The sequence below is a fragment of the Rousettus aegyptiacus genome, unplaced genomic scaffold, assembly GCF_014176215.1.
Source record: "Rousettus aegyptiacus isolate mRouAeg1 unplaced genomic scaffold, mRouAeg1.p scaffold_m13_p_5, whole genome shotgun sequence".
NCBI classification, from domain to species: Eukaryota; Metazoa; Chordata; class Mammalia; order Chiroptera; family Pteropodidae; genus Rousettus; species Rousettus aegyptiacus.
In genome coordinates this window covers 99,251,588-99,275,576 of record NW_023416308.1, presented here as the reverse complement: position 1 = coordinate 99,275,576, position 23,989 = coordinate 99,251,588, and the positions used below count along the sequence as shown (strand labels likewise).

The following is a 23,989-nucleotide window of genomic DNA, read 5'->3' as shown; positions in this document are numbered from 1 at the left end:
AAAATACACTAAATCATTTGACTAAAAATGGCAACAAAGTAATTACAGTTTACTGATGAGAAATTTATTGTCAGATAATAACTAAAAACTTCTGGTGGGCCAAAACTGACCTCATGCCATTTTTCAAGCATTGCATAAGCAGCTAAATAGAACATATAAAATAGATATAAAATGATTACATATTACACAATGAATCTGCCAATAGTTATATAACAACGCTAACACTTAAAATGCTATTCACAGAAGCCTTGCAAATCACAGAAGTAAAAATTACTAAGCTGTTTTTTAAAATGTACATTCCATAAAACATACTTTAAGATTTAAAGTTTCACACACACATGGTTCCATAGCATAGAAATTAGCACATCTGCTTTACATGCAAAAGGTCCCAGTGGAGCCACAGTCCATCGTCTACAGCCATGCCACCCTGAACAAGCCCAATCCTGACTGCTCTCAGAAGCTAAGCAGGGTCGGGCCTGGTTAGTACTTGGATTGGAGACCACCTACGAAGCCCAGGTGCTGTAGGCATAAATAATAAATTTTTAAAAAGAAAGAGTGAGGATACCAAAGAGGAAATACAGAAAAAGGAACAAATTTGGAAATAAGATAATTCAGTTTGAGCTACCTGTGGGGGAAAAATAATGAGATCAATAGACAGTCAAAAAGATGGACTCAAAACTCAGAATTGAGTAGGGTATACTATGGATGCAATCATCTAGAGAAATACATAAGCTATGAATAAAAGAAAACTACTGGAGAGCTTAAGAATAATTTCATTAAAGTGGCTTGGACAGAGTAATATTGTCAAGGGCTAAAAAGTGAATAGAAATTCAAAGACAGGCTACAATACACACTTAAGTTTGGAAGACTACATGTAGAGACCGAGACTACACTTTAGTTTCTTCACCAATATAAGTGAACTCTTTCTGCTGAATACTGATCCAGAATAAAAATCTACACTGCTTAAAAAAAAAAAAAAAAAAGAAGTTTGGAAGAAATAGAAAAGGAAAGATAGGTCCATAGACTTGAAGAGGCACAATAAAAGATGGCCCCTTAAGATCCCAGATACCTATTTTAAAAAGTTGGAGGGAAAAAGGGCCATGATAAAAAGGAAACTCGAAGTTATTGGACAGGCTCAAGATACTAAAATATACACTTGAGGATGAAATCCACAGCAGAGAATAGGGGAATAATTCTAGAGGGAAGGAGATGTTTCTTTCCTTGAGAGCAGTGAAAACAGTATGTACTGGTAGAAGTTATATTCAGAGGTAGAGAGTTGGCAATCTGAAGGAAGTTCATGCCCTCTGATCTCTATTGTAGGAAACAGACTCATCTGCTAGAAACAAAACAGGTGAGGGGTAGAGAAGGTTTCACAAGTGCTTGGTAAGGGACCTGTCATGCTACTCAATAAAGATGCTATATTTTGATTAAGGGATAGAGGTAGAGTATAGCATGCTTGTAGTAGATTCCTCAATGTCTATGAGGCACTTTAGGGGATACAAAAACCTTTAAGATATGGATTGACCTGCAGAAAAAGGTTAGCTACTATTTTATATCTTTAAATGTAACCTTTTCTTAAAATGTAATATATGAAGTTACCTTCTAAAAGGTTATAAATTGAGGGATGTCATCTTCTGCCAATCAGATTAAAGATAAACAAGTTCAACCTGGATATATATTCAGATATGAGATACTTTAAAGAGATTTTATAAGTTACAAAGTAGCCACTAGAAATACATTCGGAAATGCCAGGCTAGACTTAGACAGTGCAAGTCACAAGGCAAATTCAACTATTTTCTATTCAAAAGCTATTGGCAAACCAATTGTTATAGTCCCTAACACCCTAAGTAAATTTCCAAACAGAATTCAATTTTAAATACACATGTATAAAACATTGAAATGTTACCAAATTGTCAGATTTCATTAAGAATATATCATATACAATTATAACAGGGGCAATGCAATACTGTATTTGTCCTTTGAATGACTCTCCTTTAAGAACTCAAAATTAAGTGTACTTCTGATTTACATAAATGAAACATACAAACAATATCCCTTCTGTATAGTGGTTTCAAATAAGTTACAGCTAGCAATTTTAATATTCTTAAAAATACCTTAAAATTGAATTCTCTCTATAACCAATTTTTTTCCTTTCTATTTTCTTTCCACAAGTTGGCATAGGAATTGGGTTTAGAGTCTATGGACATGCCACCCCAAACAAGCCCGATCCTGTCTGATCTTGAAAGCTAAGAAGGGTCAGGCCTGGTTAGTACTTGGATGGGAGACCACCTAGGAATACCAGGTGCTGTAGGCATTTAAAAAAAAAAAATTTTTCAAGGAATTAGGTTTGGAGAGCTCTGCATCCCAAATTTAGAAGAAAAGTAATAATATAGTTTAAAAAGGCAAACCAATGTAGATTTTTTCAACGCAAATAATGCGTCTATGCAAAAGGAAAACCAAGAGAACTGAATTACTAACTACATATGAGAAATATCATCTCCTTGATTTAAATTAACATACAACCTAAGTCTTTATAAGGCCATCAGACTATTAAACTTGATGGAAAGGCTTATCACCAAAATAAAATTCATAGAATTGTTGTTCATATTTTTAAATGATTTGGGGGGGCTTCGAAAGAGCAGGGAATGTTAACACAACTTAAGAAGCTGAACTGTTTCTAATAGTTTTAATATCATATAAATATGTCATATTTGACAAAATGAAATGAACGGTCTCAAGAAATGTGAATGTGCTATATTTAAATCATTGCTTTTCTCAAGGAGCATTTTCCAAGTCAGAAATACATACACAAATATAAAAGAACATTTACAGTACTTGGTTAATTTCACCTACTACTTGACTTGCTCAAAGCGGGGACCATGTCTGGTTCTCTTCATTCACAGCACAGAACTTTGCACTTGGTGGACATTCAAATATGTATTAGATAAAAGTTTTCATATAAATATTTTATCATTGTTTTACCTGTTGTAGAAATTTTTCATTTATTTATTGTCAGTCTGTGATTCAGCTACAAAAAAAAAAAATTTTAATGCTAAACAGATTAAAAATCTAATATTTTTAAGCCAATACTATTCTTACCTAAAAAATACAAAACTACAACTAATATGCTACAGATATTTCTATTGTCTCCACTGAAACTGATTATAAGTTCCCCAAAAACATGTTTTTGTTTTGAGAATATAATGTAGCAGAGCATCTTAGCTATAGGTTATATAAACATATAAACTGTAATTTTCATTGTGATTTTGTCATTATACCCTAGGTAACCTCAATAGAAGTTGTAATAAATTACATATTTAACCCCTCAGAAGTATTAGTTTAAATTTTGTTACAAGAAGCATCTCTAGAAAGTCAGGCTCAATTTTCAATATGTTATCACTCTATCTAACTTATTAACTATTTAAGACTGTAGCATTATATCTAAAGTCGTATAGTTTACCAAACCCACAGGACTCTTGTATTATTAAACAGATAACACAGTCAAAATACATGCAAATGAAGTTTTTAGCCTTTAAATAACTGTTTTATAGGTTAGGAAACATTTTCTAAGTCAATTATTTTCTGCAATTGTTACTATTTTATTTTTTTACAACTATAAAATACTTTATGAATAATCTGCAACTAAGTAAGGGGAAGCTGAGGAATTTGAACTTAATATAAATGGTTTTTAGAAAATTAAATACTTTCTTAAAAACTAAGCTGGAATAACTGGCTAGTCAAATATAGCCATGTTTCATATTTTCTATCAAATCTTAAAGACAATTTTCTTGGTAAACTATAGGTAATCAAATATAATTTAAAATAAATGGCTACAAAATTTTAAAGGGAGTGGGAGTGACTCATTCTGTTCATCTGATTATTTCAATATCTAGCAAATCTAAATAATTTTTTTCAATTAGAAAAAGGTGCTTCAGCATTAACAATTAAGCAAAATAAAGAATTTATCTGACCACTCTGTCAATCCTTTCTCAATGTGACCCAAGACTTAAAAGGTCTTTCACGATTTAGATCCTTACCTAAAGAAAAAAGTACAGCTCAAAGGAGCGAAGTATTACATTTCCCTTTATTATTCTTCTCTAAATCTCTACTTCTTCTAGGTGTAATCTTTTTGTTTAAAAAAAATGACAAAGCAGCACAGAAAATGCAACTGTAAGTGTATATGTAAATTTAATCTTTAAAAGGAGATGTTTATCTCAGAAGGTAAAAATGGACTATGTGATCAATATCAGAAAAGTCTAGGTTTTAATTCAGTTTAATTCAGTTTTAAAAACCTAGATTGACTTATGTTCACCTTAGTTTTATTAAGGATCTCCAAAAAACAAACAAAAAAATTATTCCTATAAACCAAACTCATATTAATGGCAAAAATATGTGCTATGCCTTTCACACTTCTGATTTCAAGTTAGGCCTATAACATACGATTTATTTTTAATTGGATAGAAAGTTTATCTTCCATAAATTCTACATCAAGAAAAAAAAAAAGTCTTTTAGATTGAAAAAAACACAAAGAGTAAGGGAGACAAGGGAGGAGACGATTTTTAAAAACTGATCAATGATGACAGGCATTTCACAAGACTTATCATTTAAAGAAAAAAGATTAAATTAAAAGAAAAAAAAATAAGAAAAAGACTTATCATTTAGCAGGCATCACAGCATATTCTTAATCCCCAAGCTAGCACAATATTTAATTGACTTTATAACTAAGTGAACTTGGGTTCTGGTCTCTAACAACCTGCAACATTCAAGTCAAAACAGATTTCTAAGCCTCCCAAGTTTAATTAAACCAATCTCTCTGCCCTTCCCCCATTGTGACCCAGCTTCCTCTACCTAACCTGACCCACTATCAAAGGAAGAAAAAATTCTCACTGTTAAAAAAATTAGAGACGTTGTTTGGGTCAAAGTACCAACATCCATTTAAGGGAAAAAAAAATATTGTCCTTGGTTTGTTTCATTTCAAAGCCCTTCTGTTGGAAAAAGCTTTCTAAAGTACTGATTTCACATTACCTACTAAATATAAAAGAAAAAGTGAATCAGTTTTAATGACTTAACTATCTCAAACTACAAACACCGCCCTAAAAATTAAAAACACAGTATTTTCAATATTCGTCCAATTCTTTTAATTTCCACACAAGCATTAAGAGCAGAGGCTCTAGGTCCCTAGCATAACAGTGGTGTGCCTCAGAATCAAGGCAATATGTTTGCCTTTGTGTAGTGACATATGGCTCAAGTATCAACTGAGGAGAACAGGCCAAACTGCTAAATAAATAGGTCAAGGTCTAATGTGACAAACATTTAAGTAAAATGTATAACATACATCCTCCATATCTATTCTAGCTTGGTCCTAACAGTGACTCAGATGTGGTCCAAAACGACAGCTATGACAAAACTACAGAAGCTGTAAATTAATATTAAGGTATTTCCCCCCGAATCACTCTTAATTCCACCAAGCCAACCAAGAGAAGTGACCTGTATTTCCTTATCAGGCACATATAGGTGCTCTGGCTATCCTAAAAATTATTGATTCGAAACTTCTACTCCATATACATATCCCTATTAAACTTATGTTAAGCACTTAACGGTACTACACAAAATATGCTTTTTAAGCACCTGGATCCAGAACAAGTAAAGACATTTAAAATAATTTCTTTAGGCTTACATTTACAGCATATAGAAAGGGTTACGTAAGACAAAGCTTTCAGCAAAAGAGGCAACTTTAAAAAAGCAAGAAAATACAATGATAGAATCCTCCATTTTAACAGAGTTCTAGTAGCTTGTCTAGAAATAACTTCTGCACTGAATTTAAACATACTACACTGAAGTCTCAACTTCAGACACTAATTAGAACAGCTGCAAACCCAGAAATCTTACATGAACAGTTCTTTTGGTAGCAATATAATCATATAGCAAGTTATTCTGTGTCCTCTAATAGTTAAGAATAACTCTGGCAGGATTATTTTAAATATAGAGAATTTTAAATATAGAGATTATTTTAAATATAGAGAATTTCAAAGTTCCTTAGAACACCCTTAAATCTAAATATTGCTATGACATCCTTTCATCTCCAAACTCAAATGTTAAGTTGCAATGGAAACTACATTTCTCATGCCTTTGAATTAACCACCAATAATGCAGTTCTAACCTACCATAACATTACCCTTGATGAACTGCTGCAATGGGAACAGCATTATGAAGTTAACTCTTCTTACCTAACAAAATAAAGTTAACGTCAAAAGTTACCAGAATCAATCATTCTAACATTCAAACAGAAAATAATGTGCAAACAAACATGAATGTGAAACAGGTTTGGGAAACAGTATTTCAGCATTCTGAAATTCGTTTCCCCTTTATTCCCTTCCATATACATATGCCTTCATTGCTCATGTATCAAATATTGAAAACAAAATCTCAACCAAAAAAACCTTGACAGTTGTTGATTTGACAGCTGTTGCTATTTTAAGTTGCAAGAGGGAAAAAAAAGGCTTTCGATACCTTGCATTAAACACTTATGTGCCCTACCATACTAGCTACCTCTGTAATTTGCACCTTATTTTATGGTATCCCATGACAGGGTATCCAAAAAATTAAAATAGTTTGATCTGAAGCTTCTTTTCAAGCATGTTTACAAAAAGAATTATCTCATAAAAACCATCCACTTTTATGTGACTCGAAAACTACATGCCCAGAAGCCAATGACTGGTTTACAAGCAAGATAATGACTAGTTCAATGGAAAAGGTATTATGACAATAAACTAAGACTGGCTCACCATGTTATGATCTGCTTGCCTAATATGTATGTTTAGCTACTGTAGTCAGCAATCTCCAAATATAAATTTGAAACATTTAATGGCTGGTTCTGTTCTAGATTTCAAGCTCATCTTACTTTTTTAAAACAGTTTAAACCTAAGATTATTTTTTTAGGAAATATTTTCCTTAGAGCAGTAAAAAAAGATTAAGGAACAAATTGTTATTCAATTTTCCCATTACAAAAAAAAAAATCTCAAATATTTCAACACACCTCTACCTTAACACAAATTAAAAACAAATTTCAAAAATTAAAAAAAACTCAAACAGGTTAAGCATTATATTTCATAAATAACAGTTCCCTACACTTTATGAATCCATAAATATACCAAGAAATACCTTGTTGATTTAAAAGTAAATAACTTCATTTGGTTGGTTACATTTCAATTACTGTTAAGTGGCATGAAGGCATAAGATTACACATAAAACTATAAAAATTATTTTTCTAAAAGGCCAATCATACTTTGTTTACTTAAATACTAAGTTTAATCATGACTTATCAAAACCTTACCATGGCTCATTGTATAAAATTAGCACTGCACTTGCAAACATAAGCAGAATCTAGACTTATCAAACATATGGTGAGGCTTGCCCAGCTTCTGAAAAAATTAAACGAGAATGCAGGATGAAAATGTTTTAGTTGGAAACAAACAAAACCTACCGTTACCACACAAAAGTTTTCATCAAAAATTAGATCAAAAAGAGAGCCCCTTAAAAGTATAAAGCGCCCAGTAATTACAACTTCGAAATAATCTAAAATGGTTTGAATATAAATACAGTACTTCCACTTCAAAAGCTACAGATAACAAGAAAGTACCTAAAAATTAAAAAAAAAAAAAAAAAAAAACAGCCTATCTCCAAACTACTAACTAAAAGGTTCACATAAGCACAAGCGCATACTGGCTTACCAGCTTACTCTTCCGGCACTGTACCAGAGAAACATCAAAGTTGACAACAGAATTAACCATGAGATTGTCCTGTAAACGACGATAATCTGAAAAGCTTCACTGTTGCTAATAGCAGCTCTTTATAATTAGAAGCAACGAAATATGACAGGTGGAAAAATAAATTCTATCGGGGTAGCAAGAGGTTGTGAAAACACGGTTCAAGGACTGAACATGTTATGACTACTTTGTAACAGGTCCAAGGTAATTCACACACACACCCTTCAGCACGATTCCTCAAGCAGAAATCAAGACTGGAAAAGAACAGGCTTCTCTGAGAGCCACATACCATTTTAAAACAGCCTTCACCCTCCCGACAGGAAAACAGGCATTCTCATCCCAAGTCCTTCCGTGAGCTCTCCCAGCGTGGCGAAGGGAAGCGGGCGGCCGCCACCGTAACGAGAGAAGCCGGCAACAGCCCCGCCGCGCGGCCGCCACGCCTTCCTCTGGCCGCGGCAGGGGACGCGGAGCCGTGGATCACATTTCCCCTCCCCAACAATCACACGCACTCACGTCCCCAGAGTTGGCACCCTCCAAACCCGCCGCTCGGCGACGCTGGTGACTGGGCCACAAAGCCAGGGACGCAGCCATCGGCTGGCGCGCTCAAGTTGCGTGCGTGCGTGTGTTTGTGTTTGTTCCCTTTAATGAAAGACAAGAGGTCTCCGTAGTGACGGCCCAGGACTGCGGTAGGGAACAGGCACCCCGTGGGACTAAACAAAACTTCGGTTGCCGGGAAGAGCCGTTGCGCAACCTCGGCTAGGGGCGGCCCGGCCCAAGCGCGGCTTCCCGGAGGCTGCGCCACCGCGCGCAGCAGCCGCGCGCGGCCCCGCGTCCCGCGGCTGCGGGCCTGGAGCGGACCCAGCCTTGGGGGCGACGCCTGGACCCGTCGCCCGATCGGGGCCCGCACGGACACTCGGAGCTCGAGCGCGCGGGGGATGCGGATGGGGGTACAGAGCGCGCGACGAGTGCGGGCCGCCCCGGGGAGGTCGGGCCAGGCGGGGACCCCGAGGAGCCAACTGGCCCCGGCCGCAGGCCCCGCGAATGGAGCTGTCGCCCCGCCCCGGGGTGGGGGCGCCCCTGGCCCTGCTCCCTTACCTTCCTAGAGGCCTGCGCTCTCCCCTCTTCGGGCGGCCGCAGCCCTGAGCATGTCCGGGGTGGGGTGCGGGGCCGTGCGGGGGACGGGGAGCCAGGCGCTTCAGCAGGCGGCACCACCCAGCCCGGGCTCAGCCCCTCTCCGCGGCCGCTGCCATCTTGTCCTGGCGGCTGAGAGGAAACGGCGAGACACCCTCCCCCGACCGCTGCTGCTGCTGCTCTGGCTGCTGAGCGCCGGGCCCGTCTCCCTCATCTTCCTCCCGGGGAGCTGGGGTGGGGACGGCCCGGCTGCGGCGAGGAGGGCGGAGAGGCCGGCCGGCCGGCCTCCGACTGCTGGGGCCTACGGGCGGCGCGCGGCGCGGGGCCCGCGGCGCTTGCGGCCCATTCCGCGGCTCCCGCCGGGCGAGGAGGGGAAGGGAGGCAGCCGAGAGCGGCGACGACGGCGGGCCCGCGGCTCGGTCTGCTCGGGTCGCCGCGCTGCCAGCAGTCGTCACGGAGGCAGCTGCCGCCGGCCGCCCCAGTCTCGGGCCCCTCCTCCGCGCTCGCCGGCCTTGGCCGCCGCCTCCGCAGCGCCACCGCCCGCCCGACCGCGCAGCGCGCCGAGCCCGGGCGGCCCCGCTCAGCTCGGGCCGCGGCGCCCTCCCGAAGCCCCTCCCCGGGCCCGCCCGCCCGCAGCCGCGCCCTTGGAGCTCCGAGCCCGCCTGGCGCGGGCGGAGATCGACCCGAAGATCCCTCACGCCGGCCCTCGCGCAAAAGCATCCGTCAGCGCCCCCTCTGCTGTTCTGAGCCTCACTCTAGGTCCACTCTGCCAAAAAGACATGTTTAAAAAAAGATCCTAACCCCCAAAGAAAGGATGAAAATGCAGAAGCAGGATTTTACAGGCCTTTCGAGATATCAAAATCATAGTTTCCCCTTCCATCCCTTTAGGATTTGTTTCTTGGCTTTTTTTTTTTTTTTTGGTCCAAAAATAAGGAAAGGGGAAATGTTTAGTGACGTAAACGATCCCAATCTAACGTAGATCCTTCCTGCTCGCCTATCCCAAAGAGTCAAGAGAATTGTAAAACCAAGTTAAAGAACGGGGAAAAGGCTCTCTTGGAAGTTTTCCAAGAACATCTCTAGTGTCCAAACCCTTGGAAATGTGAAGTACACCCACCTCTGCGTTGATAATTCGCCATGAAGTTAGTCAGTTCCACTCGTAAGGATTAGTTAACCTCTCTCCTGGAGACTAGGAAGTCAACAGAATGGCCCGTGTCAAACAACGTAATCGTAGAACTATAGAATTTTAGAGACGAAGGAACCTTAGAGATCTTTGGTCCAAAGATCTAGGACAGTTTCAAAGACGTTTATATAACCTGCCCAAGGTTATACAGCAAAGCCCTGGTCTGCACTCCCCTTTCCTTAGGAAACAACCGACCTTCTAAGTATCTATTATTCTGAGTTATTTTTTTAATACTTTGTTTTCTTATGTTAACGTTTAACTTTTGGAGAGCGGAAATGCCCTGTCAGCTCGGGCCACGTTCATAAACTTCACTAGGAATACTGAATCTGCCACATTTGTATTTATCCCCAGACGTTCTCTATTGCAGTAACTGGGGCAGGTCAAAGGGAGTGGCAAATTGCTACGTTTTAATACTACACATTTATTTTCTGCTGCTTTTCAAATAGAGAATAGCATTTTGGAGGATTCCTTTGAAAAGAGAAAAGGATACTATGCCCTGAGGCAGTTGGAAATAATATTTTTTTGAATGAGGTGTTTTCTTCAAAGTAGGGAGGATAACCAGTTGAAAGTCTTCCAAATAGGAAAAACAATGAGTGTCTCTCAGAGAGCGAGCAGCATATTAGCCATTCCTTTTTACTTAGTATTTAGTTACTTTGGATGGTTTTTAAAACAATAGTTAAAAGAACCCAAAATAGATAAAAACATTACTCGAAGCAGAAAGTTACAATAATAGAAAATTTGGTTAAACAGGAAAAATATTCCACCGAAATTTCAAATTTTCAGAATTTTTGCCAAACATTTCTCTAGATCACCTCTAAGGAAAGCTTCCATTCCCCCCATTTTGTGGCATTGCTACATCTATGAAGCTGAAAAGGGAAGGATTTTTTTCCTTTTTATCCTTGACATTGGTACTCACTAAACCATAAATTCCACGAGGATTGATATATAAGTGTCTCTAGTAAATGTTACTAAGTAAATGAACACTATTAATTCAAGTCTTACTCTACTTTGTACCTATTGTCTAACTTAATCTCTTTACGTCCAGTCTCTCCTTACTGCATTCTGAACACCAACATCCAGAAAAATTGTAAAGCCCCTGATTTAGCCATTTTGTGAAGTTTGTAAAAAAAAAAAATGGAAAAATATAGCGTTCTTTTTTTAAAATGCAAGATGCAAAAGCCATGTAGGAAAAAAAGGCAATAGAAAGTATAAATTTTGAGAAATCGGAAAACAGTTTTTAGTCAGAGTGAGTGGATAAATCAAAGCAGATGATAGTATAGAGAGATGCAAAGGACAGATTGGGATTTAGGAATTTATTCTACCAGCAAAGGAAGCTATTAAAGGATTTAAGGAGGGTCACAATATGATCAAAGGACCTTTGGCTTTGGGTGTAGGAACCATCTACTTTTTCTTTCACTTTTCTGTATTTTAAATTTTTTCCTTTCAGTAACTTCCAATATCATTCAGAATGAAAGCTAAAAGCCTTACAATGGAGTTAAAATGGCCTATGAGACCCCGTACAGCTCTAGTTTAAAAAGAACTCACCTCTTACTCTTTGTCTCCTTACTCCACACCTTTCCTCAGACTCCAGTCACTCTCAATCCTCAGGTACCCGGATCACCTCTGTCTGAAACACCCAAGTATCCACCTTCCTCCTTTGCAGATCTTTACTCAGATGTTACCTTCTCAGTGACAATTTCCTCAGCAATAACCACCTATACATACGCATAAACTCTTTATTTTTATTTTTTATCCTTAAGGTTTAGCATCATCTAAGATACTATGGTATAGATTTCCTGTCCCCTCTACCCTCTAGAAGGTAAGCTCCTTGAAGTCAGAAATTTTTGTCTGTTCTGTTAGCTGCTCTGTCCTTAAAGCCTGGTTCACTGCCTGGCAGACAAAAGAACTCAATAAATATTTATAAAATGATTGAATTTTCTATGTAAGCCGTATAAAACCCTTCATAAACTCAGACTGCAAACAGTCATAGCTACTAGAGATCACCCACATGTGAAATCCAAGACCTCTTGAGTCTTTGCCCAACCCTCACACCTCAAAATTACTCTGTCCCTAGGAGGTCAGTCCTCCTGGCACTTACCTTGTGTTCATTCTGCCATTGTTCCTTGTTGTACCATATATAGGTGTCAATATAGAGAAATGGCCCTTCACGGCCTTAGCAGATGATGCTGATGCATCTCCAAAGAAAAACCTTGGAATTTTGTCGCAGAGTCTGTCTGACACCACACTCCCCTTCCTCAAGGAAGTCGGAGGTTTGTTGTTGTTTTCCTTCAATTCCTAGGTATCTTTTCTAGCCAAAGAGTGCTGGTGTTGGGGAGGACCTAGTCAGCCAAAAAGAATTGCCTACCTACAATCACCAGCAGGAGCGGTTCAGCAAGGGGCTTCTGTTTCCTTCCTCGCAGGAGGTCTTGACCTCCTTATGCAAATAATTTACTTTCTCCCTGGAGATCAGCTTTGTATACCTGGGCCTCAGGGAGGGGCAACTGGAATGGAAAAAACGTTCAGGAGTGTCTCACTCTTACCTATATTTGCATAACTGAAAGGCCCACTCACATAACTCTTTGCAGCCCAAAGATCTCTTTCTCTTTCTTTAAAAAACAGAAACTGTTCCCTATAAATTCATGTAGGTAAAAATAATCTCATCTTAATCGGAAATTCACAAATCTTATCTTAATCTAAGAGTTTGGAATTTCAGCAGAAAGTGAAATGTTATATAGTAAAAGTCATTCTTGAAAATTATCCAAGTTGCCCATAAAATATAGTGTGCATTGTTTTGCATATATAACCTTGTACAATAATATGTATATATAAATGATCTGCTACTTGCCGGTAGTCATAAAGTAGATTTTTCACATGTTTCATCTCTTAGGGCACTTCAGAAAATGTATGGAGATTATAACTTGTTGGCTTTTCCAGATTCATCATCTTAAGATGGAATCTAGTAACCGCTCTCTTTGTTACAATTTTTCTAAAGCCCTCAGTTAAATCTTTAAATTCTTCCTCAAGGAGTTGAAGACCCACCCATCTAACACCTAAATAATGTCTTCATGATTGAAGAATCCTTAAAATCCTTGCCACATTATTTCCATAGGTTTTGCCAAAATGCAAAGCTCTTTCAGGTTTGATTGGAACCATTGCCCACAGGCATCAGTTCATGGAGTGAAGAGGCCTGCCGGCACCTTCACTGTTTATGTGGTTCTCCTTCTCCAGAGCTTCTGGACTTTTAATTCTCAGATGTTAAATGTACTTAAAATGCAATATAACAGACCAGAATAATTTTTATACAAGAAAAAGAATGTTTAAGGAAATGCAAAACAGGCAAATAAACCATCCATCTTGACATTTCCCTGCCCACAAACCTTCAGACTGTTTCCCCTATTAAAAATATCTATATTTCTTAGTTTGGCTGTAAAGGCACATTACAGTTGGACTCCATAAAACCTTTTAAACCATTTTTTCTGTACACCCTATTAACCCACTAAAGTATGCTTTTCTCTTTCTCCAATGATAACCTTTATTTTTTCATGGTCACGCCATTTCTGTCATCAATATTGCCCTCCCTCATCGAAATCCCACCCCTCTTGCAAAGTAAATGTTCACGCCTCCAAAAAGTTTTTATTGAGCATACCATCCCTAAGTGATATTCATGCACCCCACAGATATTTAGGTCCTAGTGTATGCCAGGCACTGCTCTGAATGTTTGTATTTAATAACTCAAGGATGACTCTTACCATCCTCATGTTAGAGGCGAGGGGATTGATGCACGAAGAAATTAAGAACTTTGTTCAAGGCTACACAGTAAATGATGAAACTGGATCTGTGACCAAATTGCATGGCCTTAAGGCATCTACCTCTAAATCAAAGATTTTCACTAAATGCATTCTTGAAAATGCTTTTTATCAAACATGTATTCATAAAGGAGATTATAATTCCCCTTGGGAAGAGTTTAAATAGAGGATTGTTTTCCTGACAGTTTTCAATGTCAAATCATGGATATGACAAATATTAAGCTCTACAAGAAAATCCTCTAAAATGGTATATGGAGAAGAGTCATCCAAGCTCATAAGGTTTCACCGTCTCCTTTTATGGATGAAGGAATAGAGATTCAAGTAAGAGAGAAAGAAGCTCAGACAGGTTTCATTCTTTACCCAAGACCATACTGGTTTACTCCTCTTGCCTCAGCCATCCCACATGATTCATCAAAATGACTGTATTTCCAAAATAGGAACTCCCTAATTTATCCCCAAATTCCTTCTTTCCTTTCTTTGTACTTAAACTAGGGAAACAGCCCAGTCCCTCTATATTCAATATTGACTGCCTGCCTTTAGGTAGTAAATTACCCATCCCTCCTCTCTGAGCTCACCTGTCACAGTGGCATGTATGAGGAACTACACGAGGCTTATCCAGGAGAAACTGTACTCACCTAACAAAAGTGGGATGTTCAGTCATGCATAGCCATGAAACGATTATAACAAAAACCCTGCCTGTTAACATAGCTTCCTCTGGGTTAATGAAATTTCAGGCATTTAAGGGAAAATTCCCTGTAATCTTATCACATCACAAACTTCTCTGCATATGTGTCAATCCCACTCTTCTAGAGGACTGGAGATAGGGAACTGTTCCCAGGGTCCTAGTGTGGAAGAGGCAGGGGAAGAACCTGAGGACAGCTGTGCCTTTAAGACTTTCAGAACAGACAACAGAGTGGGTCTAGGTAAAGTTGTGAAGTTTGGATTGGTACTCTCCTGTGGATGAAAAGGGGCTCTATAATAAATCTAGCCAAAGTAACTTCCCAAGGTGATCTGATTATAAATCCCTAACTGGCCAGGTAATGGTGGGTAGTCACACCTCAGGCCTATATAACTTCCCTAGCAGAAGGTTATCTTTACCTGAAGCAACCCTGCCCATTGTTTTTGTGCATATAAATTAACACACCTTTGAAATGCCACTCCCAAGAGAGCACATAATTTTGTTAACTGTACTGTAATCCAATCATAGAGATTTTCCTGCCTTGCTTTCTCCCACTTTCCTGTAATCTTGCTGTGTTCTCTCCTTAATTGCAAATGTATAAAAGGAACTACAAACTGTCATTCTGGGAAGCATTTTTCCCAGTCTGTTGTAATCTTGCTTCTACGCGTGTCTTTTGATTGGTTCGAATGAACTCTAGGCCTACAGCCACGCCACCCTGAACATGCCAGATCTTATCTGATCTTGGAAGCAAAGCAGGGTCACGCCTGGTTAGTACTTGAATGGGAGACTACCTAGGAAGACCAGGTACTGTAGGTGTAGAAAATAAGTAAGCAAACATATAAATAATGAACGCTAATCAACTCATAAAATTTTTCTGCAGGTTTGGGCTTTCTTACATCGAAATTCCTTTCTTCCTTGGTACTTTATTCGTACCTGTGCTGCCCCTCATATTACGTTTCCCTACACATCTAGTCTCCCTCTGTTCAATGACACTCCTTAGAACTGCCTCAGATTATGCTCTGGCTACCCAAAGTGCCCACCCTATAACACTCCTATTCCCACCTAACATCCAGAGATCTTTAACCTCAAATTTGCTTCTTTCTTTGATCAAAATACCCATTCCCCAAGTAAATTCAAGTTTAATCTTATGAAAACATGCTCTTTAAAACACACTTTAACACTTTTATGTTTCAAAATAGCCAAAGTGGGCAATAGCCCAAAGTCTTTGTTGGAATTAGAAAAAGCACTTCTCATGATGCTTTGCTTCCGACTGTCAGAATATACTCTTAATATATCAATTTTGTTAAGTCAACACAATTTTCAGCCATATGTCTGAAAAATGTCACAATAAACATACAAATCTGTGATGTCTGCAGTGTGACTCATGCTGCCTTGGTGCAGCAGCCCTGTTAATATAGTCATGGGCTTCTTTTCTTTTTTATTTTCTGTCCTTTGACCTTCCCAGGAAGTGGTGAAAGGAGACAGGACAAGAGAGAAATCAGGAAACTGCTCAATTAACTCGGTATGACTTTGAGCATATTTCATACCTCCCTAAGTCTTTTTCCCCGTCTTTGAATTTGATGTAATGCCTACCTTGCAAAGAAGCTGAGAATTAAATGAGATAGTTGATGCAAACCCAATACCTGGTAGCCTTAATGTAAATTAGGTGAATCTAAATGTTTAAGCATATCTAATTAGTAAAATTTCAAACTTATTGGAGAAGATTTTAAGGTCGCATTGCTCGGTCTCCATTCCCTTTGAGATCAGTCCCAGAAGACAAAGAAAGAAAGGGGAAAGTTTGAGCTACAAAAGGAAACATTTGCCTTTCCTCAAGATTTCCCTTCTCCGCTTCCCTTTCTCTTCTCCTTTTATACTGAAAGGAGGAATTAGTCACTCTCAAACTTAAACCTCCCTTCTTACTTTTTACTATACTCAATTTAATGTCTGGACTATCCTTTTTAGTTGTATTCTACTTTGAAAGGGGCCATTTTTCCTGAAAGAAGAGAACTGCCTTGCCATAAATGCAAAATGCCAAAGTCTACCCTGAGGGTATGCCCCAACCAGGAAATTCCAAATCCCAACCCTATGGATTCCTCCAGGTCAGTTATCAAATATCAGCTGAATTTTCTGCTCAGACCTAGTTCACATTTCTCCTATCTCCAAATGACCCCCCAAAATGCCAGAATTGCCTTCAGTACACGATAAGCATAGTTATTTATGTCACCTGCTCACTACCTATATGTCTAAATTATAGGTAGCACAGTGATAATGTATGTTATTAAATATGCATGAGATTAATGCTGTGGTGCATCTTGTTTGTTTCTTAAGACACAGAACCCTGTTCAAGTATTTTCAGTCTTCATAGTTTAATACACTACAGGCACCTGCTCACATCTTTGAAATAAATAATAGAAGAAACATTATCCTAAAATTGCTATTGAGATTAATACAGCTGCACATTTTTCTAGTAGAGAAAAACATTTATAGAAAGAAAAAAAAGAGGAAGAAAAGGGGGGAACATTAAAGGTCTTATGACATTAAGACATCGATCAAATGTAAAAGCAAAAAATAGAAATGATATATTTCTCCACGTGGAATATAATTAAAACTAAATGAAATGTGCAACAAATCCTAAATAAGCATTCTTTTTTTAATCAGCATACTGAGAATTGCAGTGTAAAGGTCATTTTTGATCTGCAATCAGACTACAGAATTTCATTTTAAATGAAGAAGACAATTTGTTCATTTTTGCATTACAAGCAGTAGAATATTTCAAACTGTGTAAAAGAAAATCTAATTTGTTTACATATAGTTTATTTTATTTAAAGTATAAATTACATAATTAACTAAAATAAGGGTATATTAATGTAGTTCTTACATAATTTACATCATAGGAAATCATATGCCATACATGAACCACCTAGATTTGGAAAAAAAATACAATTTAGTTACTTGACAATTATATACTAAGTTCTGAGGCTGAAGATATACTTATTCGAATATCTAGAAAATCAAATAAGTTTGTTCTATAAAATCTACAAAAAGATAAACACACTCATGACTGTTCTTGTGTTTATAAATACATATCTTGCTCTAAAAACATTTGAAATAAAATTTTTAAAATGCTCAGTTTTATCGTCATAATACCAGTGTACTTCTATTATTGAAAAAAAGAGAAATAAATCATGGACTATTATAATACCACTGGAGCAAAACTTAGAATCCATAGTACATATTAACAAGTATATTTTCTTATATATCTGTGGTATTCAACTAATTTGGAGATTCCCATAATATCTTGTGGTCAGGGTTTTTATGAGTTTGGATCATACATTATAGAACATAGAGGCATTTGCAATCTTACCAGTCAGAGCTGGTGTTACCTATAGCATCAGATCATCTTTTACCTATATTGCTGTTCCTGAAAGTTTCCATGCCTTGGTTTCCTCATCTGTAAAATGTAGACAATAGAATGATACATATCTCATATGGTTGTTCTGAGGATTAATGAGTTAATGGCTACAAAGCACTTGGACCAGCCCCTGGCACAGAAAATGAGTTAAATGTTGGCTATCATCACCACCACCACTACCACCATCATCATCCGCATCCTCATCATCATCAATCTCATTGCTTCTGTTCTTGCCCCCTATAGTTCATTTTCCACGCAGTAGCCAAAAAAGATTGTACAAAGATATAACCCAACTTATGGATTTCTCCATTCAACAAATGTTAATTGATCATTGTGCTAGTTTTTAAAATATGCTGACAAATTCTTGGATACTATTCTCTTTAAGAGGTGGAACCTAGTTCTCCTCCTTTGAGTGTGGGCTGAACTTATTGACTTATTTTTAACAAATAGGATGAAGCAGAAATGATAGTGTATAACTTCAGACACTAGGTCATAAAAAGGTATTGTGGCTTCCGCTTTGACCTCTCTCATCATTTTCCAGCTGCTATATTGAGAGTAGCCTTAGGAGAAATGAAGAAATTGAGGCCTCTGGCCAACAGCCATATGAAAAAGCTTGGAAACGGACCCTCCAGCTTCAGTTAAGCTTTCAGATGACTGCAGCCCTGGCCAACAATGACTGCAAACCCCTAAAGGCCCTGAGCCACAATCACCCAGCCTAGCCCCTCCTGAATTCCTGATCCATTGAAACTGTGAGATAATAAATGCTTGTTGTTTTAAGCCACTAAGTTGTGAATAACATGTTCCATGAAATAGATAACTAATAAAATCACTCACTATGTCCTAGACAATGTCCTAGGCACTGAGGAGACAATGATGTATAGTGCAGACAAAATCCATGTCCTCATGTGGCATTTGCATTCTAGTGGGGCTGACAGAACATTAAAAAGTAAAAAATAATAATAAAAGTCAGGTCACCATAAATACTCTAAAGGAAAAACAAAGCAAAAGAAAGGTATAGTGCATCCTTGGGGATTGACGAGGAAACATGATGGGGGGTGGGGGAAAGAAGCATTATTAGATCAGCTCTACAAGGAGATGGCTTTAAGCAGAAATCCAAATGATATGAAGGATGGAGCTACATCATTAAGCGGAGAAATAGTATTTGGGTTTTTTTTTTTTTTTCCAGGCTGATCAAATAAGAAAGGCAGAAAAGAGTTTGACATATTCCAAGAAGAGCCAGAGGCCCGTGTAGCCAAGGAGGAGGAACCAGGGAAAGAGTGGTGTGCATGCAGTAAGGCCGGTGAGTAACCAGGGACACCATGTAAGCTCCCCTGCCTGAACACGCCCAAAGCCAACAACTGAAATGGGAAAAACACCATACTCCTTCTGTGGGCCACAAGGCCTGCCTCTCTGACCTCATCCCCTAGGTACCTCTCAATTAGTGCATCCTGGTCACACTGGCCTTTGGCTAGGATTTATCACCCTCCAAAAATATCTTGTTCATTGGCTTACATATTTATTTTTGTCTCTTTCTATTAGAATGTAAGTGACACCAGAGCAGTAGACTCCTAAAACCTTGCTGAATGAAAGAAAAGAATGTCTTCCTTTAAGACACTGGCAACAATTACGGCCTGGCATACTCTACTACAAGGGCTTGCAGTAACTAACCTTGGCACAAAAGAGCAAAGCAACTCCTGTAGGACAGCGGGCCAATTGTGAGCCATAGATAACTGGCACTGGGACACCCATAGACTCATGGGATTCCAAAAGTTACATATTTTTGGCTCTAAGCAGATATATTTTTTCTCTCTTAGTCCAAAATAAAGATTGAAATGCACAAATCCATCATATTATGATTACAGAATTATTTTTCTTAAAAGGATATGTATTTTATTATATTTTAAATATTGGCATAATATATTAAAGGTGATCGAAAGCCTCAGACAGAGAAAAATTCAAATCCTATCATCTGCTTCCCATGTGAACTTGAGCAAGGTACTTAATTTCATTAGACCTCAATTTTTTTTTCTCTGTAAATGAGGAGATAAGAATGCCTACTTCATTGAATTGTTGGGAGAATTCGATTAGATGCTAGGAAGTAATAAAGTGCTAAAAACAAACAAACAAAACCTATATGGATGGGAGTATGCCAAAAAAAACACGTGAGAGCTCCCAATGGCCAAATCTGGAACATTCTAAGCAACAAAATAGCGTTGGACTATACCCTAAAGTATAAAATAAACATCCATGAGTCTATATGGACATAAATAAGTCATTGAGGAAATAGATAAATGAGAGGGAAGAGACATAAAATTTAAGATAATATATGTAGATATGAGAGCATCATGGAGGACAATAAAACCCCACTGTTCAGGCATGGGTTGCACACAGTAACTTCCTTCCAAAGAGGGCAGAATCAAGGTAGAGAGTAGGGAGGAGAGTAACTTTACAGTAGAGAAATTACAAAACAGTATCTCAGCCAGTGAACAAGGTGAATATCAACAGTGATAAAGCATGTGATATCACATAACCTTGATATGATAATGATGGAAATGGCAGTTTACCTCTATGGTTTTCCTCCCACGAATTCATAACTCCCATCTAATCATGAGAAAAACAGTAGATAATTTCTAATAGAGGTGCATCCTACAAAATAAACCAGTACTCCTCAGAACTTTCAAAGTCATCTAAGAAATGACCACAACCACGAAGAGCCTAAGACGACATGATAAGTAAATGTACTGTGGCTTCCTAGATGGGATCCTGGAACTGAGAAAGACATTTAGGTAAAAACCAAGGAAATCTGAATAAACCCTGGACTTTAGTTAATAATGATATATTAATACTCGTTCATTAATTGTGACAAATGTACCATACTAATATAAAGGATTAATTAATAAGGGAAACTGGATATAGGATATATGGGAACTTTCCATACTGCATTTTAATTTTTCCGTAACTCGAAGATGGTTCTAAAAAAATAAAATCTATTTTTTAAAAATTCAATTAGAAAATAAATGTAGGAAGTTTTTAGAAAGTCTTCAACATGGTACCTACTATTCATTGTAGATCTTCTAGTTTATCTAATCTTAGCCATCATTGATAGTAAGACAATCATTATGTTATGGGCCAGTAAGAAAGAAAATCTGCCAATTAAACTATGATACAATGCCTTAAGAATGGTCCTGTGAGAACTACGAATTGGTCACGCCAACCTCCCACTGCTTTGAAATATATTTTACCAACTTTGAGTAATTTTTAAGATTGGCATGTTCTCTAGTTCTCACTTGCATTGCTTGGCTTATAATAGGCAATTCTCTGCCTATGTCTTGGTAATAAATTAAAGCGTAACTTCATTGTTTATGAGTATCCTACTTTCTTTCCCTCATAAGGGATTTGATCATTTCCTTTGCAACAAAAATATATGGAATTAGTTATTCCCTGAATGACAAATTTCCACTTCACAAATTATCAAATTTATGCTCTGCTGCTCTGTCTGTGCCATTCTGCATAAACAATAAATTTTTGTTTTATTGAAAAACATTGCAAGCTATATAAATACAGTATCATTATGTTGTACATCTTAAACTAATATAACATTGTATGTCAACTACACTTTAATAAAAATTTTTTAAAAAATTAATGTGATGACAATTTGAACAATTATGACCAAGCTCACAAAGACAAATAGGCAATGACAACCAGGTAACATATGCTGCCTGGCAGACAGAAATTCTAAAATGTCACGGATTATAAAAAATATAAGGAGAATCCTGATTCTAGAAATGTTAGAATGTGAAAAAGAAATATATGTCCTAGAGAGTTTAAATAAGCAACTGTAGGATAGACATAATGGAATACATTGCAAGATTAAAAGGAATAAGACAAATCTATTTTTATTTACTGAGAAAGATATCTAAGACACATTGTTTAAGAATGTTAAATTACATATGATTTACTTCTGTAAAATAAAAATAAAATGTTAATTTTTATATGTACTCTAATATATCTATATAATTGTTAATAGTAACTATTACTGAGAAGTGGGATTAACTTCATTTTGTTTGGATTTAATCATTTTACTCACATAATCAGTAAAATATATAAATAATCAGGATAACAGAACCTTATGGTAGATCTTTAAATAATGTTAATAATTATCCACTGGTAAAAATGTCTTCATTTAAAGACTGTTTTTAAGCAAAAAAGTTAACTGTACCTGAAACAGTTCTAGGCGTTTTTCCATACATTCTCTTAATAACAACAATAACAACAACAAAATTGATTACCCACTTACCATAGATATTATAAAGAAAGTTCCCACATAGAATAGAATTTTTAGGTAGATCTATACAATTATTTTTAGTACTGTCGTGATATAATGATAAGCAACTATTAAGTATCTAAAAGACCGTACTAATGTATGGCTCATTTTAAAACACCATTTTAGGAAATACCATGCTCCTATTAAAAATATACTTAGTAATGTATCCCAACTCAAAGATTTTAAGAATAGAGAAATACCACCGCTTTTTTATTTAAGGGAAATAAGTTAATCAATGACTGAAAGAAGAGGAAACGTACTTAATAGAACCAGGTATGTTCATCTTAGTTCAGTCTATCTCTGTTGGTCACAAATGTTTAAAGAATGAACTGACTTTCATACTGTTTTGCTAAAATCCTCTATCACATAGTGCTAAGTAGGTACTAGACTCATCAGGGGGATTACTTTGTAAGTTATGTAAATATCTAACCACTATGCTATATATGTGGAACTAATATAAAATAATATTAAATGTCAACTGTAAATGAAAGAAATTTAAAAAGGGAAGGAAGGTGAAGGAGAACGAGAGGTTTGAATTTCCAGGTATAAAACAAATAAGTCATGGAGAAATAATATACAGCATCAGGAACATAGTCAATAAAATTGTGATAGCGTTGTACAGTGTCAGATGGTTGCTGGACTTATTGTGGTGATCACTTCTTTTGGTATATAAATGTTGAATAACTTTAGTGTACACCTGAAACTAATATTTCATATTAGTTATATTTTAATAAAAATCTTTTTTAAAAGGAATGAACTATAGCTAATTTGACAAAAAAAAAAAATTAAATCCTCTATCATGTTACTTATACATACTCAAACCACAGAGGCATCTACATTTATGCACACATGTAGGACCTGTTCATTCCCATTGTTACAACAGTACTTATCTACAGTTGACATAATTCCAAATTATGTAAGCACCAATCTAAGCAAATTAGGAAGTGTTGCTTTTCCTGTATTTGCAAAACAAATGCAACATTTTTAAAATACAACCTAACACTGTTTCAACTTTTGAAATGAGGAAACAGATGACAAGCTTCAGGAAATCCTGATATTTTTAAGTTCCAGAGAAATCACAGTTGTGCTTCTCTTTAAAACAAGACTTTTCTAAAGAAGAATTATGACTAATTAAGTGTGAGTGCATGAGCACATGCAGGAAATTGGGTAAAAATCCAACAAATCAGGGAAGAGTTCATAAAATCTCTGGGGGGTTGTGTTCCTTGCAAGTACATAAACATCTTTCTGAACGTTAGTCTACTTTAAAGAGTCCTCCAAAACTGGCATCATAGGAAGATGGCACCATTTAATACGTGAAATTTTTGTTATTTTTTTTGTGAACATAAAAAATATTTTGAAAAGTAAAGGAAATTAATTTGTAAACATTGAGTGTAGTATGGTTTTAATATTTTTTTAATCCTGAGTCACAGGATCAAAAATAAACTAATTCTTTAGTTTTATTTAATTTGCTACAACAAAAATTTGCTTTAACGTTTTGCAGACCACAACTGCTGTAATGTCAACAAAAGTATCTATGTAGTTCAGTAGAGTTTAACTTCTTATTAAATGTTACAGAATGGTTCTATTTGTTGCTGAAATATGGGGTGGAATTACAGCTTTGCATCTGTTTTTAGGAATTATGTTACAAAAGGCCCAATTTTGCTTATGTTTCTCTCTGCTTCTCAGTTTTC

The 23,989-nt window shown here is 37.1% G+C and overlaps 1 protein-coding gene and 2 pseudogenes across 5 annotated transcripts in view; 2 read left to right on the top strand and 1 right to left on the bottom strand.

Annotated features, from left to right (window-relative positions):
• HIPK3 (homeodomain interacting protein kinase 3) overlaps positions 1–9,363 on the bottom strand; it is an 85,136-nt gene extending 75,773 nt beyond the window's left edge. For 2 of the 5 annotated variants that reach the window (XM_016147110.2, XM_016147114.2), the window contains exon 1: positions 8,862–9,363. The gene's annotated coding sequence lies outside the window, so the exon portion shown is untranslated. Of the gene's footprint in view, positions 1–8,055; positions 8,526–8,861 lie in introns of those variants that run through there. The other 3 variants (XM_016147106.2, XM_016147115.2, XM_016147108.2) reach the window with 3 other exon arrangements.
• On the top strand, positions 410–528 carry LOC118603092 (annotated as a pseudogene).
• On the top strand, positions 2,196–2,314 carry LOC118603747 (annotated as a pseudogene).
• Positions 9,364–23,989: the final 14,626 nt, after the last annotated feature.